Below are 23,988 nucleotides of genomic sequence, written 5' to 3'. Positions count from 1 at the left end.
TGCTTGTGCTCCACCTTCCCGGTACTGTCAGAAGGTGGGATTCCTGATGCACTCTGTGGGGCTTGGCTCGGCTCCACACTCACACTAGTGCATGTACTTTGCGTTCTATATACTCTTAAAGGTTATATCCCTTAAAGCTCTCTGCAGTGCTTGGTGCTACACTCAGAATAGTCCACATTTCTGGGCGTGCTCCCACTCTGCCTTCCATATACTTTTAAATGGTGGGATTTCTTTGAAGCATCTTCCTGAAGCTTTTCGATACTACTAGAGTGCATCTCAAAGTGCACTATTCTAGGCACTCTCAGAAAGAGGTATTGGCTAAAGCAACTGAGCCCATAATCAAAGCTTTCTCTGCAAAGGGAGAGGAGAGGGAACACTTTTATCTGCTCATAAAGGGAACCCCTTGGTTGGTATACCAGTTCAGAAGAGTACTCTTGCAATTGTAAGATGCATTTTTAGATCCTTGTGGGGGAAGGGTTTGACTTGGATCCGTGGAAAAGGGGCATCAATGGTTAATGACCAGTGTAGAGGTGGAATTGGTTGCCATATAGATAAATATGGAAATAGCAGCAGCCGAAGCTTTGCTATAGCTTCTCTTCAGAGTAATATTTAGTGTCGGTTGAGGCTTTACTGGCATAGACAACTGGAGCTCATTGGTTATTACCTTGGCATTGTAGGTATATTGCACTGAGTCCAGGTCGGTTGACATCCACTACTAGTTCTGCGCATTTCACGGAGTCATAGAATTTCATCGTAGTTTCTGCCAATAGCGTTTTTTGTCTCTTTGAATGCCCTTTGCTGCTCTGTTGTCCATTTCCATGCTACACTCGCTTTCAGATCTCAAAGTGGTTATGTAAAGATTGTCAGGTTTGGGATAAAAATATCACAATACAGGACCATGCTAAGGAAACTGCCGGCCTCTGGCGTGTTTTTCGGGAACATAGCACGTTACAACGCATGCTATTACCACGCAGTAGGTTACAACGCATTCGTTCCAACGACCGCGTTGTTACCACGCATGGCTTTACATCGCAAGTCGTTTCTACGACTTGCGCTAGGTGGCGCGCTGGACTTAGGAATAGTATAAATTACTATTCCTACTCCAGTTAGCCCAACAGCAGGGAAGGTGTTGGATTTAAAATCCAACACATTCCCTGGTGTTGTACGCCACCTAGCGCAAGTCGTAGAAATGACTTGCGATGTAAAGCCACGCGTGGTAACAATGCGGTGATGGTAATAGCAGCGTTGTAAACGCTATTTCCCGTTTTTTGGTGGGACTGCTGTCTGGATATCGTTCACTCTCTTGGGGTCCGTAGAAACTCCTTCTCCTGAGAACCGCTCTTCAAATAATTTGATGTTTTCTGAGAGGAACCCACACGTGGCTTTGTGCAGTGGGAGGCTGCTGTTTTAGATCCGCTCCAGGATGGCTGAGAGTCTTTATTTGTGCTGTTCTATGGACGTGGCATATACTAGGATGTCTTCTCTCACACTGAGTATGCCCCTCAATCCTGATAGTAGCTACCATGTGCAGTTTTGGAAGACTTCTGCTGCACTGGAGACGCCAAAGTGTAAATGGCGAAATCGCCTAAGTCATACATGTGCAGAGAATGTTGAGAGGAACCTCGATCCTCTCAAGTTTGAATTGTTGGTATCCTGACTTTAAATCAATTTTTTGCAAACCATCTGGCACTGTTGATCTCAGCGAGCATGATGTGCAATTTCCATTTAATTGTCATATTTGGCACTCTTATATCTATGCAGACATGTAGTTTGCCAGATTGCTTCAGCTATTTAGCAACCACTATTGGTGCTACTTTTCCTAGAGAGATGGTGGAATGTCATGCTAATTTTTTCTGCCTAAAAAAGATAACATAGGAAGCAATTGATGTAGTAGTGAGGGGTGCCTGGGTAAGGGAAATCTGAGTAAATCAAAAACTGTTAGCAGATACTGGAACTTTGGAGTAGAGAATTAAAACAAGCTGGAGCATGAGGCAGCTTATTCACATGAGCTGTGTCATGATTTAGCCAATTCCAAGTGTGATCATGGAGCACTGTCCTCCTCTCTCAATGAAAGGTGTTTCATGTATCTTTCAGACAAAAAGTACATAGAGGGAGGGCTAAGACAGGTCAGAGAGAAAACAGAAGAGCATACTCAACCTATTATGTGCATCATTGATCAAAAAGGCTTAGATTCAGTGACCAGAGTCAGTGAACAATTCTCTCAATTATATCTTAGCACATTATGCTCATACAACAAAACTCCTGACCCGGAAATAGTTTCTACCCGAGAGCTGCACTGCTGGGGAAACAAACTTTTGAAAACAAATTGGCGCTAGGCAGCCCTTTGACGAGAGAAGAGTTGTTATCTATGATTGGAAATGTAAAGAAAAGGAGGACAGCTAATACAGATGGCATACCAAGTGAATTTCATACTGCATAGCTTATGCAGACTTACTCTACTGATTGATAAATTACTCGAATTGTGTAACGAAGCTGTGGACATGGGCCAATTATGCGACTCAGTGGCAGAGGCACTGAAAGTAACGGTTCTTAAGCCTGAAAAAGATTTGGAAGACTATAAATCCTACAGACCTCTTTCAATAAATACACTTGAAACAAAGATACTGAGTGAGGCCATAGTTAGACATTTGCTGAACATATACATCCTGACCAAAAACCAAACTTACTCAGACTTGATCATGTAAAGAATTTCTTTGATATATAATTGGAGGAGAATGTGCAGTTGCTTCCCTGGATTTAGAGAAAGCATTCAACACAGTGGAATTTGGGTTCTGTGTACCTGATAGCTTCAACTGTGTACTCTCTATCTTGGAATGGATTAAGTTATCATATCCTAACCCGCAGGTTCAAGTGAAAACTGGGAAGATAATATCTGAGTGATGGAGGAAGGGCCCTGGCCCCTGACGAAAGTGGCCCCTGTTGCTGCTTTTATTTTCCCAAGAGCTAGAACCCCTGGCTAGTGAGCAGAAGATACAGTTGAAACAATGGGGGCTAAAACTGGCAACACTGTTCATGCTGTAGCCTTCTTTGCTAGTGATACGCTAGTAAGCTTTAGAAACCTGTTATATCAACCCCTCATGTGCTGGAATTATTAGATGAATACAGATCCCATTTGGAATTCTGCACAACCTGTTCAAAGTCTAGAATATTGTCTATGGGGGCGGCAGCATGCGTAGATCCCGGCACCGGGCCCTGGCCTACATATATGAAAACATATAACTGATTTAAAAGACTGCTACAAAGATTGCCTCATGATGGAAAAGCTTCTACAAACAATGTACTGTTATGTACCAACAAGCGTGGGCAATGCGATTGCATTCTGGACTAGGTTCCCATATTTCTGCAGAAGGGCCTTAACACAAATGGTGGTACTTCCAGGTGCCTTTATATACTTCACAGAATGTTTTGGCTTCTTCCTAGAAAGTTATTCTAAAAGTTGAATAGCTTACTCACTATTCTGACACGGGCGAGAACTCAACCTAGAATAGACATATTGAAGCTGCCCTACGCTGGGGTGGTGTGGCTGGGCCAAACATGGTAAGTTATTATATTTCATTCCAACTGAGCTGCCTTCCAGAGTGGATTCATGGAATACCCAGTAGGGAGAGTAGACTGTTTCAGGGCTGCAATGGTAATACAGAACTTTTTCTTATAACATTCTTTATTGCTCTTTAAAACATAATGTGTGCACCATCAGTTATTGTTACATTAAGTATCAGTATACATAATACTATGTGTACCTTCCCAACATGTGGCAAACTTTTACATAAGGCTTGCAAAAGAAATAGATTGTCAATTGTTAGCAGCCATACAATAGTTAAGTCAATTGCCCCAGACTTTGCCATGTTTCTCTGGACATCCCCTTTGTTTGAAACCGCTCTGCATTGGTACAATAGTCTATTGCCTGAATCCATTTAGTCATCCGTGGGGATGGTATCGGCCTTCAGTTCCGTGCTATATCTCTCTTGGCTATGAGGAAACCCATGCGTACCAGCAATCTGGATTGCCATCTGCTTCCCCACTCACCTATCAGACCCACTGTCTCCATTTTGGGCTCCGCCTATCTCCGCTTGTGCACGACCTACGACAGCATATCACATACTCGGTTATAGTATCTTTGCATACTCGGGCATTCTAAGATCTTGCGAAAGAAGGTTTACTGCTCCATCCCACAGTGCATACAGGGAGGATCGGAGCCTGGGATGTACAGAACTTAATTTCTCACCCCGGTAAAGGTGGGTTGGGCAGTATCACAGTTAGTGGCTCCAATGCCCCAGATATGGGATGGTACATCTCGTTCAATGCTGAAAAATACCCCCTTTTTGCCACATGAACGCTGCTCCAATTGAAAGAGTTTTAAACCATCCAGAAGCTAAGGAAGTGGCCTGGCTGGACGGCCGATATTTAACCATGGGAGAAATATAGGAGGGCAACAAGCTTCATACTTTTGAGAAATCAAGAACATAGCTGGAAGGGGGTGGGGCTTATGGAAATAATAATATAACTGGCCACTGGAGGTCCATGATATGTAGGACACTGCTTCAAAACCACCCAAGCTCTAAATACAAATATCAGAAACAGACTGTGGAAAGGTGATGGAATACCAAAAAAGGTATAGAGCAATGCTAGATTTAGTCTGGCATAATTGAAGTATTAAATACAGGTGCTTAAAGCCAGTAATATTTCATGAGACATACCCCACCCACAATGGGGAGTGCTCAAGATGTGGAGAACTGTCTGGTCTACATCATATGTCTTGGACACACCTTATAATTAAAATGTTCCGGTAACAAGTTTTTCCTGTACCAAACTGCTATTTACCTTTATGCATTAGGTTTATCTGATGTGTAAATGTACTTGTTGCCCTTTTTTCTTTTTCTGAAAAATAATATACCAATTAAAGAAAAGTATAGTGGTGTATAAATGTCTCTAGTTGAAGAGGGAGGACAAATTTGTCTACCAAAAAAGAGAAGAGATTAATATAGTTGTACCTAGGCTTTTAGGATATATAGATGTTCTAGATACAGTGGTAACATAAAAATGTCATATAATATAGTGTTACAGAAAAATTATGCCCCAGGTACAGTGGTCCACCTACCAAACAGCAAAATATTGGGTTAAGCCTAGGATAACAGGCCCAGCGAAACGTCCTCCAAAACCATACACCACGGTCTGAGGTCAAAAAGATTTCTGTCAACCTACTTGGAGGAACATGAATGTATAAGTATTATCCACACTTTTGACAATAGCATTTAGTCGCTTGTTTATGGCAAAATTAATTCCAATTAGTTCCAAGATTTTGTAAAAACACAACAGCCAACATGTTTGGAGGTATGATCCTCTTCTTCAGAGATTTCAAATCGTGTATAGAAAATATTCATCATGCAGCGAAATTTCAATCATAATTGTAAAGAACTGTCCGATATCGATATCAACAATCCCGCCATATTGGCGCATCTACATCCTGCTCCCTAGCTCTCTGCTTGCAAACAAAATGCTTTCTGGAAGCAGAGACTAGGGAGCGAGATGTAGATATGCCCAGAAGAAGAGGATCATACCTGGAAACACTTGTTGGCTATTGTGTGATGTTCTCAATAAAGATTGATTTTATTAAATCTTGGATCTAATTGGAATTAATGTTGCCATAAAGAAAACAATACTATGGGCAAAGTGCGGATATTACTTAAATACTCATGTACCTCCAAGTTAGGGTGACCAGATCTTCAGATGGATAATCCGGGACAGGCACAGACATAGAAATAGGACCAAATTATTAAATGTCCTATTATGTCTCAGGGTATCATATATATATTTTGTTCACATTCCCTTCCCTGATTGTGAAGAGCTCCACGGTCTGCAGTACTGATTCACCTCATTAGTACCTCATTAACTCCTGCTGTGCTGTTTGAATGAGGCGAGGCAGCACAGCAAGAGTATCTAAAGAAATGAACTTCTGTCACCAGTTTCTAAGAGGGCGGTTGAAATGTGAACCTTTGTTTGCATCCTCGTGCTGAAACCTGAGGCGGTGCTTTCGGGGTCTGATGTGCTGTGGCACTTTTAATAATTATTTAGAGCATTTTTAATCACTTGCATATCACGCTGTGTGCTAGCGTGTTGTGTTATTTTTTAACTTTTTTTTCCTTGCGCTGACTGCCAGCGCGCGTCACCACTTTTACCTGGTGCTGCACTCTGAACCATCGCGCTGATTGCTAGCGCTTACACCGCTCATTGTGTGTGTATTTTCAACTGAGATTGGCTGTGTTCCTTGCTCACCTTACTCTGTTATTTTTCGACTGACCCCTCTTCTGTTTCTGCACTTGAGGCGGAAAGCCGGGTGCATTCTCCACGCTATCTTGGCTCTTTTTCTTATGGTCCTCTCCGTGTGCGCTGGGTGACAACAGCGCCACGGGGGGACTTGCCTTTCTCTCCCTTTCCCTTTCTAGTCCGGCATACGAGGTGTCTCTGGGTACTTGGGGATAGAAATAGTGGCCATCTTGGGAGGAGTTTCAGCACACCGGTCGGCGGACCAGCACTCCTTCCCCCCTCCTGCACGACTATAAGTTTAGAGGCGCTTTTTCACCGCGCAGCGGACGCGCGTGGTGGGCGCGCCTATTCCGCGCTGAAGGAGCGCCTAAGGAAAGCCCGTCTGCGTCCGTCAGCGCCCCGGAGTGCGGCCGGCGCGGACGTAGGCCTTTTCTCCTTGGGTGCTCCCTGTTTTTCGGTCACTATGCACCTCTACTCCTCTGCTGAACTTTTCTCTTTACGAGGTAAGGCGGCTAACTGCCGCTGCGTCTTTCCTGCTAGGCGGGCACTGAAGAAGAGCTGTCCCGGCTGTGGCTGGCGTTTGACCGGACCCAATGCAGCATCTCCCACGATTCTGCCCACTCACCACTCTTGCTTTCTCCTCAATACCAGATCTCTTAGCAGGCATTCTTTGGATATTTATAACCTGTTGTCAGAGTCTAAGCAGCTCTGCCTTTTTCTAACAGAGACCTGGCTGGGAGAGAGCTCTGGCCCTGATCTAGCTAATGCTATTCCCGCGGAATATATCATCATCAGGATAGACAGGGCCGCAGGTAGAGGTGGCGGGGTGGCTATGGTGGTTGACAAGCGCTTCTCCTGTTCGACTTTTCCGACTGATAATATCGTAGGATGTGAATCCCTCGGTTTCACCCTTTCTCTGTCCCCTCACCAAGCCTGTGTCAGGCTCTTAATATATAGAGCACCGGGACCGTTGGGTCTTTTTTTTTAGGAATTGCAGCCTGCGCTTTCCGTACTCTGCTTAAAATATGAGCACTGCATATTGTTGGGAGATTTTAATCTCCACATGGATATGGGCAGCAACACAGATGTTGTTAAATTGTGGGATATCACAGCTCCTTTGGGTTTGTCTCCGTACATTTCTGCCCCCACACACAACAAAGGTCATATTCTTGACCAAGTTTTCTCTACCACGTTGATTAATATGCTTCCCCCGGCCCCGGTACTGTAGTCTGACCACTATCTAATACATTTTCATATCCCCTCTACCAACGTGACTTCCATGAGACCGTTGGAATGCTCTAGAGGGATGGCACGGGCTTTTCATCGGGTGTCCTCTGAAATGCTGACACACGCTCTCTCTCTCCACCCCTGTCAGCTATCCAGCGTTTTAGAGGAGGATCTGGATTTGCTACAGAAGTGGCTTGTTGATAGATTTGAGGAGCTGGCTCCCGGGAAAACGTCCAGCAAATTCTGTCGGCGCGCTTCTGCCCCATGGTTTACTCCCTCTCTCGGTGAGATGCGACGTGAGTGTTAGAAAGCCGAAAGGGCATGGCGTCGCCTTTATGATCCCAGGGATAAAACTAAATATAGGGAAGCTATTAGGCTTTATCACAGCCATATTATGGCTGGAAAAAAAGCCTATTTTGAAAGAAGGATTGACGATGCTGAGAATACAAGTAAAGAAGTCTTTCGCATCGTAAAGGAGTTTGTCTCCCCTACCTCGATCTTGCCCTCACACTCCCATACCGAATCATGGGTTGGCCAGCTCGCAATCTTTTTTACCACTAAAATCAAATCTATTCAAGATACTTTTCCCCCTATGAGTCTTGCATCTGCACCTGAGACCAGGCCGGCCCTGTTTCCATCTGGGGTGGTGGAAGGCCCTTCTTTATCTGAATTTCCCCCTCTATCTTCCTCAGCCTCACTCGATCTCCTCACCCAGCTGAAATCTGGCTCCCCGCAGGATCCCTGCCCTGCAAAATGTCTTGGGCGAGTAGCGCCTGCCTTGAACCCCTTGCTTAACCTGGTGCTCAATATATTCCTGAGCACTGGAGCTGTCCCCCAAGCCTGGAAGCACGCCTTGATCCTGCCGCTGGTTAAGAAGCCCAATCTGGACCCACTAATCCACTCCAATTACAGGCCTATCTCCCTCCTCCCTGCTCTGGCAAAAGTGGTCGAGAAGCATGTGCATGCCTCCCTTTCTACCTTTATTGAGAGTAACAATATCTTGCATGACACTCAATCGGGTTTTCGTGCGAATATGAGCACGGAGACCGCTCTTCTTGAAATCACCGATGCCATCAGGGAGGTATTAGACACTGGAGGAAAGGCCATCTTGGTAATGCTGGATTTGTCGGCGGCTTTTGACACCGTTCCCCATGACGGTCTCCTTTCAAGACTCTGGGAGATCGGACTCCGGGGAACGGTGTTGAATTGGTTTAAGTCATTTCTGACCGGCCGACGGCAAACGGTCTGGGCTCCTCCTTTTTCCGCCGAGATGCCGCCTTTGGAGGTTGGGGTGCCTCAGGGTTCCATCTTAAGCCCCACCCTTTTTAATATCTATATGGCTCCTCTGGCGGCAGTGGCGGAATCGTTTGGTGCCCAGATCATATCCTACGCTGACGACACCCAGCTCCTCTTTACCTGTGCTAAGGGTTCTGACTTTGACGGCCTGCGGATCAGAGACTGTCTGGGGGCTGTTTTCAACAGCACAGTCTGAAATGTAATTCCGATAAATCGGAATTGCTTTTCTTTGGGTGTTCCCCTGACCCCAGATGGAAGTCTTGGTGGCCTTACGATATGTTTCCACCGGCAGATGCTTCGTCTAAGGCTAAAAATCTTGGTTTTCAGATCGACGATGGTCTCTCCTTCAGACCTCAGATCCTTGGGCTTGCGGGTAAATGTTTTGGCATCCTGAAGATGTTGCGCAAGTTTCTTCCGCTGTTGTCTCTGCACCATAGAAAGATCACTGTGCAGGCCCTGATAGGCTCTCGCCTCGACTATGCGAATGTGCTCTACCTGGGGCTGCCTAAATTTCTTCTTTCGCGTCTGCAGATTGTGCAGAATTCCGCCGCAAGAGCCATTTATGGTCTTCAGCAGAGAACGAGGGCATCTGAGCTACTAAAAAGCCTGCATTGGCTCCCGATGTCTAAAAGGATCACCTTTAAGGCATTAACCCTTGCCTTTAAGGCACTCCATCTGGTAGGGCCCAAAAACATCAGGAAGCGCTTGGCCTTCTATGTTCCTAGCAGAACTTTGAGATCTACATCTATGTCCATGGCCTCTGTCCCTTCCATTAGACGGGCTAGAATTGGAGGTCGCTCCTTCCGTCATCTGGCACCTCAATGTTGGAATTCTTTGCCCGTCTCTTTGAGGAAAGTCAATAACTTACTGACTTTCAGGAAGGAGCTGAAGACATGGCTTTTTTCTCAGTAACCCTTCTGTCTGCTCTCATCTGCCCTGGTCTCACCTCTCGGGTTTTTGTCAAAGCGCCGGGACACTCTTCGGAGTAGCCGTGCGCTATAAAAGATCCGAATTAACATAACATAACATAACCTGTAAAACACTGTGATTGATGTGCATGTTCACACAACACTCCCTTAAAAACCGGGACATTTCTGTATTTTAGGAGAAAGTGTCGGGATGCTGGAACAATCCTTCAAACACCGGGTCTGTCCGGGAAGATCCGGGACGTCTGGTCACCCTACTCCAAGAAAGTTGACAGTGGTCCACAAACCATTTATTTACAGATCTATTAGGATAGCTATGTCTCGGGAAACAGTGATACAAGAGACATTTCTCTGACACAAACAGTTCTGAGGCACTATCTCCCTTAGTGACCCAGAGTGCTGTGCTTCTCTTACCTTTAGTACCATGGCTGAACCAATGTTTTCACAATATTAGGAGAGCAACCTAATTTCCTTGTGTACATTGAACTTTCCAATTTGAATTGGATGTATCTGCAATCACTCTTGTTTTCAATTACTTTCCATATTTCGTTTCCCAATTATTTTCCAGACGTTGGTGTCTTTTTCCATTAAGTTCTTTTTATTAGGTATCCAAATCCATCACACTTAAAACAGTCTCAATCAACACATTTCATCCCTTATAGGGACTTCATCAGGGCCTTTCGAGCAGCCTTTCGGCGTGTGTTTCCAAGACCAGCCTGTCCTAGTACCCTGGAGCTGTGAGCTACCCTATCTTTGATACCAGCACTGTACCCTCCTGTTACTCACGATCAAGAGGACAGATCTCTCCATAGCAGTACAAGGACTAGACAAGCCTCTCATAGTGACCAATTGCTATGACACCCTTTACCTTTAATTACACCCGCTTGTCCTAGTGACCAAGATCACCAGGACTGGGTCACCCTTTACCTAGTTTCTCTACCAACATATCCTGGGTACCTGCGACTCCATGCTCCTACCCCTAATACCAGAACTGGACAAGCCTGTCCTTGGTCCCTAAAGTTCTTAATTCCCATTTAATAACATATTTCATTCTACCACAAGATCTCTGGCCACTGCAAGGAGAGATGGGCAAACCAGTGATGGAAAAGTGGGGGGATTCGGCTGGATTCTGGATCCGTCAGCTATTTTTTAACAGGATCCAGGCCGCCCACAAGAAAAGTGCTGACCAGTAGCGCTGGCTGTAGGAGTGAGCTAGGTGCTGCAGCACCCCCAGGTACCAACTGGACACCGCTTGTTAGAAGAATGGGCAGTAAACAAGTTGTTTGTGTCTTTTTCTTGCAGTGAGTTGCACATTTTTAAAGGTTGTTACATCTTGGATTTAAATAAACCAGGGTGCAACTCTCGGCAGCAACTACTGCTTAACTTTATTGCCATATTTTTTATAGATACAACTGTCTGCCTGCAAGCTTTATGCATTTTGTTTTAATCTACACATGTTTATGGAGATATTAGGTATGGAAAACATACATCAAATTGAAGTATTAAGATATTTAAATGATCAATATTACATTATGTGATCATTTAAAAACCCAACATTTAATGACACCCCGCTGGGGTCAAAGAGAAGGTGAAATAAAAGGTGAGCTAATCTCCACAGAGGTGAAAAACACTTACTTGCTTTCGTTTCCACAGTTTTGAAATATTTTAAATATATTACAACAATAGAAGAACATAAGAGACAGTGTCACTCAATGCTCGAGTGAGACTGGAGCTCATATTCCAAATCAATGTGAAAAACATCCCAAAACAAATTAAATTAAGGCTAACAGTATGGTACTTTTGTATTCCTTCTTTGTAATTCATGTATGTGAGATGCCATTGATAATCCACAAAGCAATGATTTATGTGACATCATAATTGGATCCAATCCATTACTGGCATACAATTAGGTGTGGGCGGAATTTGATTCCACTGAATTCTGCGGAATTACATAAAAACTCTGCAATGGGGTAGAGTGGGCATTTGGTGCTATTTTCTTAGAGCAAAATGCACCCTCACGTCCAAAAATGGATGTGAGTGAGCATTTTGCACTAAGAAATACCACAGCCAAATACCAAATGTACTGCAGTGCATACCACATGACGCCCTTACGTACTCTGCAGTGATTACTGCAGGGTATGTAGGGGCGCTGAGGGGTATGCACTGCTGGACAGTGGTTTCTAAGCAGGGCTGGAAAAGGGAGCAGTCCCCCGGGCCTTATTTACGAAGAATTATCGCAGCGCTGTGCCGCAAGCTATTTGAATGCACCGCGCTGCATTATTTCCAAATCACAGGGATGCGTCATATCTACAACAATATGACAGATTGCTTTGTCCTTCCCTGCGCTAGCGCACAATTAGCTGCCATGCACCGACGCAGGCATCCTTGCAACACGGTACAAGGAAGCCTGCATCACAGTGATGATTGTTTATGTGCAGGAAGGTGTCCCTTCCTCCTGCACATAAACAATCTGAAATGGCATTTTGAAACTTTCTATGTGTGCTGCATTAGCACACACAGAAGTTGCAAAAATCAAAAGGAGCTGATTGTTTATGTGCATGAAGGGACACTTTCCTGCACATAAACAATCACAAGAGATTATTACCTCATTCTATGTGTGTTGCAGAGTGCAGCACGCATAGAAAGAGGGAAGAAACAAGGAGCAATCAATACATTTCTCCACGTTGTGCCTCCCTACGCCTCCCCTGGGGAGGCATAGCATTCAAACGCATTTCCAGGTTTACAATTTCTTGTAAATCTGGAAATGTGTCATTTTGAATGGGTGTTGCAGTGGAACACCCACAGCAACATGCATGGAATGCCCCTTTCACGCACAGTGCTGCGTGTAAAGGGTCCGTTTTTAAAAGGATAGTAAAAGCCATGCAGGGTGGCTTTTCGTGTCCTTGTAAATATGGTGCAGCAAAATGCACCGCCGGTGTGTCACAAAAAGTGACGCACCGGCGGTGCAAGGGACTTGTAAATAGGCCCCTCAATATTTAAAATACACTGTTTTTAACCATAGAGGGACTGCTCCCTCTTCCGGCCCTGTGTAGAAATCACAGCAGTACATACCCCTCGGCGTCCTGCCATACGCTGCAGTAATCACTGAGGAGTATGTAAGGGCGCCGAGGGGATGCACTGCAGTACAGTCCATGGTTTCTAAACAGGGCCAGTAGAGGGACCAGTCCCTCTATGTTTAAAAATCATTGCAGATTATTTTTTAATCTGCAGTGGATTTTACACATAGAGGGACTCCTACCTCTTCCAGTCCTGTTTAGAAACCAACCACAGCAGATTAATTCCGCCGGAAGAGCAGCAAGATTTATCAGTAATTCCGCATTACAAGAGTATTGCGGAATTTCCAAATTCCTCCGATTCCGCTGGCTGAATAAAAAATTCCTACATTACACATAATCTTCACACATATGTGTACTATTTTTCAGCGATTTCATCCTGAATCATCCACATTTGTTTTAATGCACATCCTGTTATGCTATATTTATTAATTTCACACACCAAGTTTCAAGAAGTACAGGGATTTATAGTGAAAATGTTAATGCAGAAGGAGCATCTCAAATATGAGATGCTATATGTAGAATAATGTGGGTTGTACAAAAGAGCAGGCAAAACCGTATCATTGTACCATTTTACCCATATATATATAGAGGGGTTTACTCCAGTCACTAAAACTTTAAGAAGTGTCATACATGTATGTGTAAGTTAATTTCGGTTTGGTTATTAAAACAATAACAATACTCCCTTCAACCTTTTGTTCCATCCCTCCTCTCTCACACATCCCAAACCTTTATGGCTACTATAAACTCACAAGTATCCATCTCAACCCCCCCCCCCTCCTTTTTCTCCATGTTCTACAACTAACAGGCACACACAACCACTACTTGCAAAGAATAAACTACTTTATCTCTAAAGTCCATTCCCATCATTCTATTCCTACTGTTCAACTCTACAAAACACACAAAAAATCAAGAGCACAAACTTAACACAACTAATGGACAAGTAAGAAAAAAACACTTAATACTAATCTACTAACTATTACACTCTAATCCTGGGTTTTGGATAGTATGCTACTCGACACAAATGACGCCTCATAAGGGTTAGTAAGCGCTATATATGTATTTTTTTATTTATTGAGCGCACGAACACCCAGAGGTGTCTTGGCTCTAAGACTGTGGTAAGCCCAGGGAGAAGCATCTAATTCTGAAATAGCCATGTTTTGAGACCCTTTCTAAAGTAGGTAAGTGAGCTAGCGCTTCTGAAACAATTGGAAGCGTGTTCCATAGTTTTGCAGAGCCGTACGAGATGCTTCGGCCTCCCCAGCATGAGGTTCAGATTCTTGGAACCCTCATAAGTCTGGCACCTGAGGAACGCAACTGTCTGACCAGATGGTACTAAGAGAAGACATTTTTGAGAAACATTGGTCCGGTGTTGTTCAGGGCCTTGTATGCTAAGCATAGCGCCTTGATCCTAATACAATGAGCCACCGGAAGCCAGTAAAGTCTTTGAATTTCCTTAGCTACTGACTCGTATTTAGGGACATTCAGTAGTAGTCTTGCTGCTGCGTTTTGTATCATCTGAAGCTTTTTTTGGTATTGTTTCTGCATATTCAGTTGGAGTCTGTTGCAGTAGTCTAGCTTTGACTGCACAAGTGTGGTCACTACCGTCCTTTTAGAGTCAACGGGAATATAAGGTAGAATCTTTTTCAATTTCTTGATCAGAAAATGGGAGGTGGGCACAATAGCATTGGTCTGCTGAGCTACGGTGAGTTTGTTATCAATCAGCGCCCCCAGGTTTTTTGCCTTTTGAACTGGTTTGGGCAGTTCCTCCATTTCCGCCGGCCACCAAAGGTCATCCCATATGGGTTTCAGATTCCCAAAGATCACCAATTTGGTTTTCTCCGAATTAAGTTTGAGACAATGCTTTCCCATCCAACTGTTTATTTCCCTCATGCAGTTTTGAAACTGCAATGATGGGGAGGCTTGGTCTTTATATGCTGCCACCACAATCTGGGCGTCATCAGATAATGAAATGAGACTAAAGCTGAAGTCTTGGATCAAAGGGGCAAGTTCTGATACATAAACATTAAAAAGTGCTGGGCTGAGTGATGAGCCCTATGGGACTCTGCATGGAAGGACATAAGGTGTTGATTTAAGCTGGTCCAGTGTCACTGTTTGTCTTCTATCCTTCAGAAAGGAGGCTAGCAAGGCCAGTGCTATACCCTTAACCCCTAAAGTTTCCAGAAGCAGTTGCAGTAGGTTATGATCCACAGTGTCAAAAGCCGCCGACAGATGGAGGAGGATGAGGGCGGCAGCACCCCCTCTGTCCATCACAGTCCTGATCTCTTCGGTGGCCTTGATTAATGCTGTTTCTGTCCTGTGTTCAGGTCAAGAGCCAAATTGGGAGGGATCGAATATGTCATTTTCTTGTATGAAATGAGCTAACTGTTCATGATTTCCTCCACTAACTTGGCTGGGAGTGGCAGCTTGGCTATCGGGTGATAGATGTTAGGGTTAGAAACGTCTAGATTGTTTTTTTTTTTATCAAAGGAAGTATTGATGCATCCTTCCATGGAGCCGGAAAGATACCAGACGTGAACATGTTATTAAAAATTTCTGTGAGCGAAGGGCACACCTCCTTCGCTATATCTTTCAGAAATGCGGGTAGACAAGCGTCTAATGGAGATCCAGATTTAATTTCTTCGACGTGTTTTTCCACTAGTTCAGTAGTGACCTGTGAGAAGCTGTTAAAGATCCTTCCACTAAGGTCTGAACTTGGGAGTATTTCAGTAAAAATGCAAGTGAGGGTGGCTTCAAAGGAGCCATAGATGCCTTTAACTTTATTTCTAAAGGCCTCTGCAATGACCTCACAAAAGCTTTGGTTTTTCTTGGTGCATTTTTTCTTAGGTAAAGCAGAAATCTTCTCTACTGCCCCAAACAATTATTTGGACAAATTCTTGGCTTCCTCAACCTGCCTGGTAAAAAAGGCCTTTTTTCTGAGATCAGCAGGGTTTTGTATTGAGTTAGTGCAGATTTATAGATGCTTTTGTCTGTTATATCATATTTTGCTCTCCAGCGTCTTTCGAGTCTGCGACATTTTTGTTTTTCCTGTCGTAGGGCCTCGGTAAACCAGGGGGGCGATGGTAAGTTACGGTTCCCTAAAATTTTACCGGTGAGTACCGTGGCCCTAATGTCCTCATTTAGCCAATCCCTGTATTTGCTGACTGCTAGGTCTGGGGGTATGTTTAGAAGTGGTCGTGTCCTGTCCAATTGGGATTGAAGCATGGCTTTATCAACCTTTATCCAGGCATTATAAGTTAATGCCTGGGTTTTAGCTATCCCTCTCTTCTGGACTTTAGGGATTGTATAATCGAATAAGATTAAAGAGTGATCTGACCACAGTAGAGGGTGAATGTCTTTTATTGTTATGCCTGAAACTGATGTAAAAATGCCGTCAAGTGTGTGTCCTGCCTCGTGTGTAGGCTTGTGCGCCACCTGAGATAAGCCTAGTATCCCTAGAGTCTCTAGGAGAGAGATTGTATCCTTATCCCCCACATCCTCTAGCTCTACATTAAAATCGCCCAGAATAGTAAACTCATTAGTGGAAAAAATGGGCTCCATGAGAACATCTAGGTTATTAGTGAAAGTACTTCTATTGCCTGGGGGATGATAGAGAAGTATGCCCCAAAAGGTTTTTTTGCATTTGGTTTGAATGCGAAGTAAAGTGCTTCATAGTAGGGGGTGGGAGCTGGGGAGAAAGTTGCTTCGAACTTTTCCCTGTATATTACAGCCAGCCCACCTCCCCTCATGATGGGCCTTTCTACCCTAAATGATAGAAATCCCTGCGAGGATGCTATCACAAAGTCCGGGTCTGAGGCTGCATCGGCCCATGTTTCCGTGAGGACAGAACATCTAACTCATATAAGGATATAATGTCTGCTATTTCATACTTGTGTTTAGCAAGGGACCTGACATTGATGAGGCCACAACGTGCCTCTGTCTGATGACCTAGGGATTCTAAACGCTTCGCCTCATGATTGTTTCTAGTGATTTGGAGCGCCCTAACCATCTGTTGCGCTGGAAGTGAAAAACCACACGCACATTTTTGCTTCTCATGTGGTTGATCTATATTCAAATTGAGGATACAGCAGCTCACGTTGGACTGGGTGAGCTCTTGAAGTTCCTTACCTGTGTACCTCACAGGTTCGAGTTTTAACGGACCAGAATTTCTGTATATAAATACAATTCATAATTACAATGTTTAGGATAATGTGTTTCAAAATGCGCCACAGAAAGCCATGTTTTAGGGAACCATCCACCTTCAAGACGGGACTAAAATGCCTCATTTGATACACTCTTTCGCTCAGTAGTAGGTATTTCTCAATGAGTTGCAACCAGTTGCCAGCACCACCACTCGGGAAATTGTTTCAGCACTAATGGTGCTGTGTACCAGTGCAATCTGCCGATATGGGCGCACACGCGGCCAGTGCAGGTAAGCGTATGGTGACCAACTGTCCGTAAATTTCACGGACCGTCCGTAAATTGGACCTCACGTCCGTTGTCCGGGAGGATCCCTTTTACGGACGCCTTTTGTCCGTAATTTTGGGCCTTTCAGGGAACAGAGCTGTTCCCCTGCGAGGCCTCAGCTCCCTGAGGGGCCCGCCTCGCACTCCTCCTCTGAGCACAAGAGCAGCCCCACCCCGCCCATTGTCATTCTGTGTGGGGCTGATTGCCACATACAGAATGACAATGGGTCAGTCTGGGCTGGCACAGCATGTGGTGGCCTCCTCTAGCCTCGGTCCGGGGCAGGGCATTCTGTCACCTGGAAGTGCAAAAACGCCCATGCTGCTGCTACCTGAGAATCCAGTTAACCAAAGGAAGGGGTGAAAGAAATTCAAAGGAAGGAAATACAGTTCTCTCAGAGTCTCATCCTTTTAGAACTGACGCATTTTCAATATTATATTCAAGGAAGCCATGGTTGCTGCTGTTTTATTTTATGCAACTAACAACTATTGACAAAGCCAATAGTTCTGGCTTGTTGTAGGTGTAATGTTACTTGTTCTAGGTGTAACGTTACTTGTTGTATTATATGTTTGGAGGCAATGACAGAAGCAACAAAAATACCAGTTGGGCGGCACATCATACTAAGCACAGATTTTTAGCTTGTGTTTTAAGCCACGCCCTTAATTATATCAAACTCCGTTTTGGAGATAATCCTAGTTTTATCATCCCACTTAAAGCTCTGGAAACAACACCATGTCACAGTCGCCCCACGTCCAGGCACTTTGCATCATGCATGACTCATGCCTTCCACTTTTTCAGATTGCCTATGTGCAGGGGCATAGTGAACCCTGCCCCGCCCCACCCCTTGCTTTAGGAACTACAGCTAGGGTGGAGTTCTTGATGGGTCTCTTCTGTCTGCAACTCTGCAGACAAAGGCTCAGCTCATAATTAATGTGAAAAGGTGAGTGAGTAAGTAAGTGAAGGGATGGGTGGATGGATGGCTGGATGGAGTGAAATGATAGATGGATGATAGATGAGTGAAAGGGTGCATGATGGGCGAGTGAATGGGTGGATGGATGAGTGAAATGATGGATGGATTGATGAATTGATAAGTGAAAGGGCGGATTGATGAATTGATAAGTGAAAGGGTGAATGGATGGATGGATGAGTGAAAGGGTGGATGTAAGGCTGGATGAGTGAGTGAAAGGGTGGGTAGATGAGTGAAGGAGTGAAAGGGTGGATGGATAAGAGAAAGGATGGATGGATGAGTGAAAGGATGGATGACTGATAGGTTAAATGGATGGATTCATGAGTGGATGGGTGGGTGGATGGAAGGATGAATGGCTAAGTGAAAGAGGAATTGAAAAAGTGAGGATGGGTAAATGGATGACTGAACAGGTGAATGGATAGAAGGTTGAACGACTGAGTGGATGAATGAGTAAGTGATAGGATGGCGGGATAGGTAAATGGCTGGATGGATGAGTGAATGGATGGATGGGTGGAAGAGTGGATGGATGAGTGTACGGATGGATAGGGTGAAAGGGTGGATGGATGGATAATGGATGGATGAGTAAAAGGGTGGATGGAGGGATGGATGAGTGAAATGATGGATGGAAGGATAGGTTTGTAAATGGTTAAATATGGACATGGGTGGGCACACAGATGGAAGGACAGAATGAATGGTGAAAGACTGAATGGTGGATGAAAGTATGATTACACATTGTAAGCCCCATTATCTTAAGCAACATTTCCTATACATTGGCTTTCACATTTATATGAGTGATTGTCTCTATATAATATGTGTGTGTTCTAACGCACTCCAACACTCTGCCCCACATACTTGGGATGAGTAACACTATAGAAGAAATTAAATACACATGAGAGAAGGTCTATATAAAGATGAGGGGCGCCATTGGAGGGTGGTAGCAAGGCCAGACTGGCCAGACCAGGCATCAGGCATTTTCTCTGGGAGCTGGAAAGGTGGGATGGGGGCGGTTTTGTTACCACAAAAAGACCTGCACATTTGCTTAAAGCTGCGCGCATACTGAAAAACCATAAGTGCACAATTGTCTCGACCTAATATAAACTTATTTTCACTTGTACTTAAGTGGTTGTCTATTTACTTACTTATATACTATTGTGCAACCTCCTCTGATGTGTCCGTAAAACTTACCTTTTGTCCTGAATTTTGACCTCCTGTCCTGAATTTTTGTCCTGAATTTTGACACTTTGTCCTGAAATTTTACAATCACTGTCCTGAATCTGCACCCATGCCAGTTGGTCACCCTAGGTAAGCGCGGTAGGGCGGAGCACAAGGGGGCGGGTGGGAGTCGGCAAAAAAGAGAAGATAAATAAATAAAATCATTGTCTGTCGACGCCCAAAGCCAACCCCCCACCCCGGCGCACCGCCTCATCCGCGCTTACCTGCACCGCCCGCGACTGATTCTGTTCTGTCTCACCCACACTTTCTGTGCAGGCTCTGAGCTACATGGAGCCTAACACCATGACGTCATTGGGGAAACAAAGGCACTTGACTTGTCACTTCACAAGTCTTGAAGTGAATAACAATAATTCCGAGGCAAGTTTTTTAAATAAAACTTTTTCTAGATCTGTATGCATAAGATATGCATGATCTGTACGAACCTCAGCTGCATCTGCATATATGAGTAAAAATAAAATAACCATTTATATAGCGCTTATTTGTAAGAGTTTATTACTTGACAGGAACTATTTGTAGTAACCTAACATTGGGGAGAAAACAGTAAAGTTGTCAACTTATGATATACAGTGTGCATACAGATCTTTGATGCCAATTCACAATGCACTGAGCTATATTTCAAGGACTGTAACTTGTGGCCTGTAGATAGCACACACATATCTGCAACATCAGCGTTAACCCGCCGAGCTATCCACATAAAATACGAGTCTGGGACCTACTGGCACATTAATCCTCTGTGCTATTTTTTGATGAGTCAAGCCTTTGACTAGACTGCACACAGAGCTCTCCAGCAAGTGCATTAACCACCAGAGCTATTTATGCCTTGGAACTTTTTTGTCCTCATTGATGTCTGCAGAAGGATAGATAGAGGATGTGGCCTTACGGCTAGAGCGGTCAACTTCGAAGCTGGGGAGTTTGAGTCTCGGCAACGACGCTCAACATTCTGTGATTCTGGGCAAATCACTTAATCTCCCCGTGCCTAACAAAAATGAAGAATGTGTCCTTCTATAACGAAACTAGTGCTCATTTAAAGCGCTCTAAAACCCGATTCGGGTCTAGTTAGCGCTATATAAAACTCTAATAAAAAAGTGTCTTCACCTCGTAAAATATTTTAAAATGCTGTCTGTTCTTGATTAAACAATCCAGAATAGATTTATTACCACATCTATCCTTGGTGAAAATGTATTTGGGGGCAGAGTTCTCCAAAATAATATGTACGAGTTGACTGTCAGCATGAGCTTCTCATAGCTGTAGTGTCCTAGCATGGACACGTTCTAGTGTTCAGCAGTGTGTATCCCACTATACACCCACCCACCACAGACGTCACTGGGTCAGGTGACGCTGCTAATAAAAGGGCCGAGCGCACGTGCTCGTGGCCAGTTAACCCACTACCATAAACCATGTGTCCTGTGTCCATGATTCCCAGCATGAGGGCCTAGGGCCCCAACGACACAATGGCGACGAGGGTTGTCAGCCACAGCGTGCAGCAGCGCCCAGCTGTGATGAAGGGGGAAGAGAGCTACTTGGTGTGCACCCCCAGCAGGCACGGACGGCGCTCGAATGCCGCCGGGCGTGTGAAGAGCCCCGGGCATAAGCGGTGACCGGGAGCCCACCCCGCACCGCCACGAAGACCGGTAGGCGGACGCTGTGCCCCAGGGTGGAAGCGTGGCAGTCGGGTGCCCACCCCGACCTGCCGCTGTGCCTAGAAGCGCCCAGGAATAGAAGTGCGAGCCGTGCGGAGCCCACCCGCATCGGCCGCGACCCCGTGAGTGGCGTGATCCACGCGGAGCCCACCCGCGTGGAAGAAAAGGCCCGCCGGCCAAAAGGTGAGGAGCCGCGCTGAGCGAAGCCCAGCAGGGCGGAAGCGAGCCGAAACCCACCAGCTGGTGGCGAAGCCCTGCGGCCCGATGAGGCCTAAGCATCGGAGGCGGAGCCCACCCGCACGAGGAGGAACGGTCACGGTCCGCAGGAGTCCACCCCGCGGCCGAGTGGGAAGAGGCGGACCTTAAGTAATGGTAAAAGCGGAGCCCACCCGCGTGAGAAGAAGCCCGGTCGAAGTTGAATACATAAAGCGGACCACACCCGAGAGGAGCGCCGGTCTCACGGAACCCGCGGGTGCCTACCCCGCATAGGGACAGATATGCCGACACACCCCCCCCCCCGCAGCAGGAGAAGTCTGCGAGGCTGCCGCGGGAGGGAGGGAGATCTGCCCAAGAACTGCATGCGGCCAGAGCCGCTCGCGGTAATAAATATATAATTGCCGCCGCAGTAAGGAGCTCAACGAGCGCACCCCACCCCCTCCCTGCCGCGTGAACACTGCACGGAGCTGCCGCAGGGAGGGCGATCGTAATGTGTAGAATGGCCCCCGCCGGCCATAGAAGCATGCCCCCACCTCGTAGGACCCCCAGCAGCGCCTACACGGGAGACAAGCGGCCAGCGCCGCCAAACGTGAACTGCAACTGAGGGCACAATGGAACTGACTGTCACCATGCCCCAGAAGTCCCGAATGCGCTGGGAAACACAGCGGGGCAAGTGAGTTTTGTATCCCCCCAACTCACACACACACACACGCACAGGATAATGCTTTGTATCTGCAGTGACTGAAATGCCTGTGGCCTCCTCACCTGCCTTAGAGTAAAATAAGTGCAAAAAGACTTACCTGCTGCCCAGCCCCTGTCCTGCACTCCACTGCTCTGCTCCAGCTCCAGCCCCATCTGGGCTCCACTGGTCTGCCTGGCTCCAGCTCTCCTATACAGCCGATGAAGCCTGAAAAGGAAAGTGAACATGGAAGAGAGTTCTGGCAGCGCAGAAGGTTGCTGCTGAAGCCAAAGAAAAGCAACACTGCCACCCAGTGGCCACTGGTGGTATTGCAGACACCAAGAAACAAACAAGCATGCAGCAATCCAAGGAAGTCCAGCAGCCACAGGAGACCGACGGCTCGCTGCGCAAGGAAGAGAGGCAGCAAGGCACGTACCGCAAGGTCTGACGGATGCGCGATGGTGAGCGCACGGGAATGCGATGGAGGCGCACAGGAATGTGCCAGAAGCGCAGGAATGCGACAGAACTGCAAAGGGTGAAGAGACAGTGTGCCACAGGGATGCAGCGCCATCCCGCAGCGACAAGGAGGAAGAAAGAAGAACGGTGTCGAGCCGCATCCACCCCAGCGAGGACTGCGCTGTCGCCGCATCAAGTGGAGCGAACCCTCGAGAGACCAAACGGACTCAGCGCAGTTGTACCCCGGACGCGGAAAGTACACTGCAGCGCCTACAGGAGAGGAACACACTGAAGAGGATGGGCGCAGCAAGTATCCAACACTGGCGGGCAAGGATGTCGAGCCACACCCAGTGGCGCCAAGAAGCCACCACATCAAGTGATCATGGTACAAGGAGCAACGCTACACTGAAGATGTACCACGACGGTACGAAGAGTAGCACGCACCAGCGCCTGACAAGGCAGTGGACACAAGTAGTCACACGACGTGATGCACCTCGTGAAGCCGACCAGCCAAATGGTCGCACCACAAAGGCCAAGCCGACCTGCCAAACGGTCGCACCACAACGGTCAAGCCGACCAGCCAAATGGTCGCACCACAGAAGCCGACTCGCCAGGAGTTGCAAAAGGAGGTGACCGACGCACGGGTCAATGAAGCTACAAAGCAAGAGGTCTGACGACAAGACCGAAGATATCCTGCCAGTGATCGGCAGCGCGGACCGTCAAGTGGTCCAAGAAGCTCAAGAAGAACCAAAGCAACTGGTGAAAGGGAGAAGACCGAAGCGGACCATGAGCATGGCCCCACGAACTTCAACCAAAGTAACTGGTGAAAAGGAGAAGATGAAGAGAAGGTCACGACCCTAACTCGGAATGCTGAGGAAGATGAAGAGAGTGTTCTCGGACGAGGACAAGACCAGGGGGAACACGTGCAGAGTGCGCGCGCTGCATGGAGAAGCCTGGCCAGACCAAGAGGAGAACAGAAATGGTCCAGAGTGGGTCGTGAAGGGAAGAAGATATCTGAGTGGCACGTTTGCCACTACAAGAAGGAAGATGACATCGGAGTGGCACGTCTGCCACTAAAAGGAAAAAGGGGAAAGAAAGATCTGAGTGGCAAGGTTGCCACTGCAAGAAGGAGAAGAAGTCAGAGTGACATGACATCCTCACGGAGAAAGAAATAGAGGAAGGAGAGAAGAGTGTGGCAAGACTACTCACACCTAAAAGACAAGGAAGGTGACAAGCGTCAGAACACAGTGCGCAAGTCCTGAAGAACACCCGTGGCACGGAGAAAAGACCATCTGTTTGATGATGCTTTCAGCAAACCTGGGATCTGCAGAGGTGAGCAGGCCGGACCATTCGAAACACCCACCTTTGGGGTTACACGGACACTGGTCAATGCCAGTTGTGGTGACTCAGGGGCAAAGGCCTCAGGGATGCCGGAGAGAGAGAGTATCCCCGCGACGAGAGATGGTCATCAGCCGCCCTTCAGCGAAGGTCTCAGGAGGATGAAGACTTCGCGTGCTAAAGACAG

General features: G+C 46.2%; 1 long non-coding RNA gene across 1 annotated transcript in view; it reads right to left on the bottom strand.

Moving 5' to 3' along the window:
• The window catches only part of LOC146833452 (uncharacterized), a 175,594-nt gene extending 153,371 nt beyond the window's left edge, over positions 1-22,223 (bottom strand). The window contains exon 1 of the long non-coding RNA XR_014960241.1: positions 22,129-22,223. This is a non-coding gene — a long non-coding RNA (uncharacterized LOC146833452). The remainder of the gene's footprint in view (positions 1-22,128) is intronic.
• Between the last annotated feature and the right edge of the window lie 1,765 nt (positions 22,224-23,988).

The sequence above is a fragment of the Triturus cristatus genome, chromosome 4_2 (assembly GCF_964204655.1).
Source record: "Triturus cristatus chromosome 4_2, aTriCri1.1, whole genome shotgun sequence".
Lineage (NCBI taxonomy): Eukaryota > Metazoa > Chordata > Amphibia > Caudata > Salamandridae > Triturus > Triturus cristatus.
The sequence above is the reverse complement of the archived record's forward strand: the minus strand, read 5'-3'. Positions and strand labels throughout refer to the sequence as shown.